Source organism: Drosophila santomea, unplaced genomic scaffold, assembly GCF_016746245.2.
Source record: "Drosophila santomea strain STO CAGO 1482 unplaced genomic scaffold, Prin_Dsan_1.1 Segkk11_quiver_pilon_scaf, whole genome shotgun sequence".
NCBI lineage: Eukaryota > Metazoa > Arthropoda > Insecta > Diptera > Drosophilidae > Drosophila > Drosophila santomea.
In genome coordinates this window covers 30,761-36,348 of record NW_025318944.1, presented here as the reverse complement: position 1 = coordinate 36,348, position 5,588 = coordinate 30,761, and positions in this window count along the sequence as shown.

Sequence of the window (5,588 nt, the reverse complement as noted above, 5' to 3'; positions counted from 1 at the left end):
TTGTTTACGGCAGCTAGGGCCGACAAAGAGCTATATCGAATGCACAAGTTGAGTCTTTGCCGAAAAACGAAGAAGTTTATCGGTAGATAACATTTTGATCGCTTCAGAGTCCGCAGCACGAGCCGCACCTCCGCATAGTCCTCGACCGCCTCCGAAAGGCACAACTGACCGTGAACTTCGAGAAGTGTCAGTTTGGAAAGTCGCAACTTAAGTTCCTGGGTCATGACATCACCCAGCACGTTTTAAAATAATCTGAATCTTAAGTGGAAGCCATTCGTCATTTTAAAAAACCGCTTATCGCTAAGGATCTGAAAAAGTTTCTGGGTATGATCAACTTCTATCGTCCGTTTATCCCGGACGGGCTATTACGGGCTGCTGATAATCAACACATACTCCAGACAGTGTCAAGTTCGCCAACTATCTGATACCCGTTACTCAGCTAGTGAAAGTGCGAAGGAGAGTCTTTAACAGATTGTAGAGTGGGCGTGGCAAAAAGTTTTTTGGCAAATCGATAGAAATTTACAAGACTAATACAAAAATGAAAAAATATTACAACATTTTTCAAAAGTGTGGGCGTGGCAGCTTTGGGCGGTTTGTGGGCGTTATAGTGGGCGTGGCAAAAAAGTTTTATTTGGAAATCGATAGAAATTTACAAGTACAATACAAAAATTAACAAAAATCAAATTATTTTTTAAAAGTGTGGGTGTGGCAGTTTTAGGCGGTTTGTGGGCGTTTTTTTTTTTTTTTTTTTTTCCTTCTTTTTCTTATTTATTGAATCTTCCCTTTTACTTAAGAGACTAACAATAAGTTTTCAAATCTTATTCTAAGCTAGCTAATTATCATTTTATGAGATGATTTGTGCTATGTGGCCTAACAAATTTAACGCTGGGCTGGTTGATCGTTGCGGTTCAGTCGACTTTGGCTGCATACTCGAAGAAGTTTCCTTGCAAGGGGATTTGGATGTGAGCCTAGTTTTTCCTTGTATTTAACTTTTCTCTCTGTTATTGTCTCAATGACAAGTTTTATTTTTAGGTCTTTGTGTATATTCTCGTTCCGAAGATACCATGGAGCTCCGGTTATGATTCTCAGAATCCTAGACTGTGCTCGCTGAATGATGTCGATGTTGCTTCTCGATGCATTGCCCCATAGCTCGGAGCCATAGGTCCATATGGGTTTAAGAACGGAGTTATACAAAAGGACTTTGTACTCCAGGCTCAGGGGAGACCGAACGTTTATAAGCCAGTGTAGATCCTTTGCTTTTAGTCTCAGGTGCGTCGTCTTGGCCTCTATGTGTTTCCGCCAGGTGAGCCGCTTGTCCAGATGAATACCTAAGTATGTTACGTCATCGGCTTGTGGGATGCGCGTGTGGTTCATAACCAAGGGCGGGCAGCTTTGTTTGTTAAGGGTAAACGTAACTTGTTTGCATTTTTGTTCGTTTACTCGTATGCGCCAATTTGCAAGCCAATTCTCTACACATGTTAAATAGCGTGCTAGTTGCATCGTAGCTTTTACTGGGCATCTGGATCGACTCAGTATTGCAGTGTCATCAGCGAATGTGGATATTGTTAGCTGGTAGTCTGTTGGGATGTCCGCTGTGTATAGGGTGTATAGAATTGGACCTAATACACTTCCTTGGGGCACTCCAGCTTCTATAGTACAATCGCTTGAAGTGCTTGAACTACATCTAACCGCGAACACTCTTTTGTATAAGTAAGACTTTAGAAGCTTATGTAAGTTTTGAGGCAGCAGTTTGGTTATTTTAAACATAAGTCCATCCAACCATACTCTATCGAATGCTTGTGCAACGTCTAAGAATAGAGCTGTACAATATTCACGATGCTCAAAAGCAGTGCGAATTTCCGTTGTGATGCGGTTAACCTGCTCAACAGTTCCATGTTTTGTCCGAAAACCAAATTGGTGCGATGGGAGTGTGTCGTGTGTTTTAAGGTGGGGACTGATTCGTAGCAGCAGTACTTTTTCAAATAACTTGGAGAGACAAGTAAGTAGGCTTATTGGCCTGTATGATGATGGCTGTGTTTTGTCTTTCCCAGGCTTAGGGATCATAACTATAACTGATTTCTTCCACTTTTGAGGAAAGTATCCAATTTTGGTAATAGCGTTGAAGAGTAGGCAGATTTGTAGAACTGCACACATTGGAAGCTCGATGATCATTTTCGGTGTTATTAAATCGAAGCCAGGCGATTTTCCAGTCTTCAGTTGGTCTCTAATGACTTTCGTTATTTCGCTTGGCCGAAATTCTATGGGATCTTGTGGTGCTAAATCAGATGCAGTTAAGGGTGGGAGAGTAAATGAGTTAGTGGCTGGATTGGGTTGAAATACCTTTTTGAGATGATCAGCGAAGACTCTTGCTCTGTCCATGTCACTACGAGACCAGTTTCCGGTAGAGTTACGGAGGGGTACGACAGTTTCTGCTGGTGCCTGCAGATTCCTGTGGGCTTTCCACAATGAGTTTTTTGTGCTGGTGGGCGTGAGGTTCTCGATGTAACGCAGTTGTGCGTCCACTTCTTTTTTCTTAAGCGCTTTAGTAAGTCTGCGAGAAGCTGCTTTTAGTCTACTCTTTGCGCCAGGTGATCTGTGCTCCTGCCACTCCCTTCGAAGTCGTCGTTTTTCAAGCACAAGGAGTTCGGTATCTCGACTTGTCATGTTGAACTTTTTACTGCATCCGTTAGTATCTTGTGGAGTTGACGCTTTTGCTGCTGCGACTAGTGTTGATTCTAGGCTACCAGCAAACTGATCGATGTCTTGCTCGGTTTCCAATGAGCTAGAGAAGTCGGTATGTGAACAAACATATTTTTTGTACCTCTCCCAGTTGGTCCTGTTGCTTGTGAGTCTATACGGCCGCTCGATGTGTTGCAGTTGGTACAAAAGATTAAAGAGCACCGGGCAGTGATCAGATGAAAGTTCTGAAAGTGCCTCAGCTGTAATCATTGATTGGGATATCCTTTTGGTGATGGCAAAGTCAATCAAGTCTGGAAGCTTTTTAGGATCTGCTGGCCAGTATGTAGGCGTACCCGGAGAAACATAATTAAGCTTGTTTTGCGGTTTAATAATTGCGTTGTATAGCTGTTTTCCTTTAGGGGTCGCTATCCGAGATCCCCAGTACATGTGCTTGGCATTCCAATCACCAGCTGCAACAAACCTTTCACCGAGCGAGTCGAAGAGTGTTGTGAATTTGTCCTCTGATAGTGTGAAGCGGGGTGGGCAATAGACAGCAGCCAGAGTGAGAGCACCGTTATAGCCTTGGAGGCTTATAGAGGTGGATTGTAGGCAATCTTCTTGCCAATTACTAACAAAGTGGTGTTTGATTCGCGATCGTATTAGTATGCCAGTGCCTCCATGGGCCTTGCCATCCGGGTGATTCGTAAAGTAAAATTTGTATCCTGGTATTTGAAAATTGTACTTTTCAGTGAGGTGAGTCTCTGAGAGAAGCATAACATCAATGTTTCTGTCGGCTAAGAACTGAGCAAGTTCTAGCTTGTGCCGCGAAACGCCATTAGCGTTCCAGGTTGCTATTATTAGGGGAGTCATTATACTGTTTTAGAGGAAACGAGCATTTGAATAAGGATGTTTTGGTTCCTCATAAGCTCTTGCATAGTTGTTTGCATGAAGGCCATAAAGTCTTTCATGCTTTGCTGCATCGAAAGCATAATCGCTTCAACGCCAATTGGCTGCTGTTGCATGTTATCGTGAGAGTTTGTTTGATGAATGGGGGTGTCCGCTGCTGGTGTTTGGATCCCTGATTTTAGTGCACTTGCAAAGGAAATATTTGGCGCTGTTCGGTAGCTGGTAGACAGAGGGATGTTAGTTGTACTCGGTTCCATTGCTTTGTGAATTGCTGGTGTGGTACGATCACGAACTGAAGTCACTCGTTTGTTTAGGCGACACTTAAGTTCCTTGTAAACAATGCATCCTCGCCAGTTGGCAGTGTGGTTTTCGCCACAGTTGCTGCATAATTTAATTGAGCTGTCGTTCTTGTTCTTGGGACAGTTTGCGGTACTGTGAGCATCGCTGCAAACAACGCAGATAGATTTTAGGGTGCAGTACGCTTTGGTGTGGCCATATTCTTGGCAGTTAGTGCACTGCACAGGCTGCTTGCGCTTGTGTGGCTCTTCGACGGTTATTCTCCGGTGCAGTAGAAACTGGAGTTTATAAATAGGATGTACTTCATTTTTGCTGATTTTTTGACTCGATGGCTCCAGTTCGACTTTGAAGAGTGGCTGCGGCTCTTTCTTCCTGTTAAGAATGTTGATCACCGTTTTTGCCTTAAAGTTTTTCTCCTTTAGTGCCTCGATAATTTCGGATGGGGTCACTGATGATTCAATTCCTTTAATGACGACCTGCAATCCTTTGGCACTTTTAAGCTGGTAGGTATAGTAACTCTTTCCAGCTTCATCCAGGTACTTGGTCACTGATCGATGGCTAGACTCATCCGGAGTCTGCACTTTCGTTTCATGTATGTTTCCCTTGGTAAGAGGTATAACGTGGAACCTGTTTTCTCCGATGATCGTAGCTAGTTTGTTAACCAGTGCGCTTGAGGTTTTCTCTCGTATAAATATTGGAGGCGGCTTAGTCTTCTTCTGCTCCTGTTCTTTCATTGGATGCACTTCGCAGTCATCCAGTAGTGCAAACCTATTTGAAGTTGAGTTGTCAACGTTGGTGCGATTTATTTTCGGCTGATTGCCAGCCTGTTTGTGTTGTGGGCTTAGCTTTCGCTTTATTTGAATGTAGCGATCCAGCCCTGTTTGAAACAGTTTTGTGTTTTGTTTTGGTTCTTGTCCGCTTTTGTTTTCTAGAGTCGGAGAGAGTGCACTTGCTTTGGTTGTTGTTGTTTCAGCAGAAATGTACACAACTCTCGGTACTGAGCATAGTGTTGATGTTGTTGTTGTTGCTATAGGTGCAGTTGCAGTAGATATCGAAGTTACTGTGCTTGTAGCTACAGAGCTTGGCACCGTTTGCAATGAGGAGAGCGCGAGAGAGACGCTCTCAATGCGTTCGGGTTCACATTGTGCAGTCATAAGCATTGGTGAGCAGGACCGCGATCGTTTGCTTTCTGCAGGTGCTAGGTCATTGACTCGATGGGTTGTTTGGCACTCACGGGCGTCAGACACGAAGGTGAAGTAGGCATTGTTTCGTTGGAGAGAGAGCCGGCGCTCGTCTTGCTCTTTTTTGCCGCTGAGCGCGCAATTCGCGTTGGCTCATTTTGGAACTGTCGATTTGTTTGTTGTCTATTTAAATTAGCTTTTGTTTTAATTTAATGTTTCCACACACAACAAATATTATAGATTTGCAATTTAACATTGCTAATAGCGTCTTTTCGCTGATATTTGTAATTTATTTTGTTTTATTTATTCACTTCACTTAAATAAATTGATTTTGTACAGAGCTCGAGCTTGTTTTCTGTAGCTGTTTTTTAAATACGTATGCCAAAATTAATGCAATTATAGACAAAGACATATTTATCGCTTTCGATAAGGGCTTCAATCACCTTCTTATTGTAATGGCGTTTTAAGTGGAAATCACAGTTGATATACGACTGGGCGTGGGCGTGGCAACATGAATAGACAAAC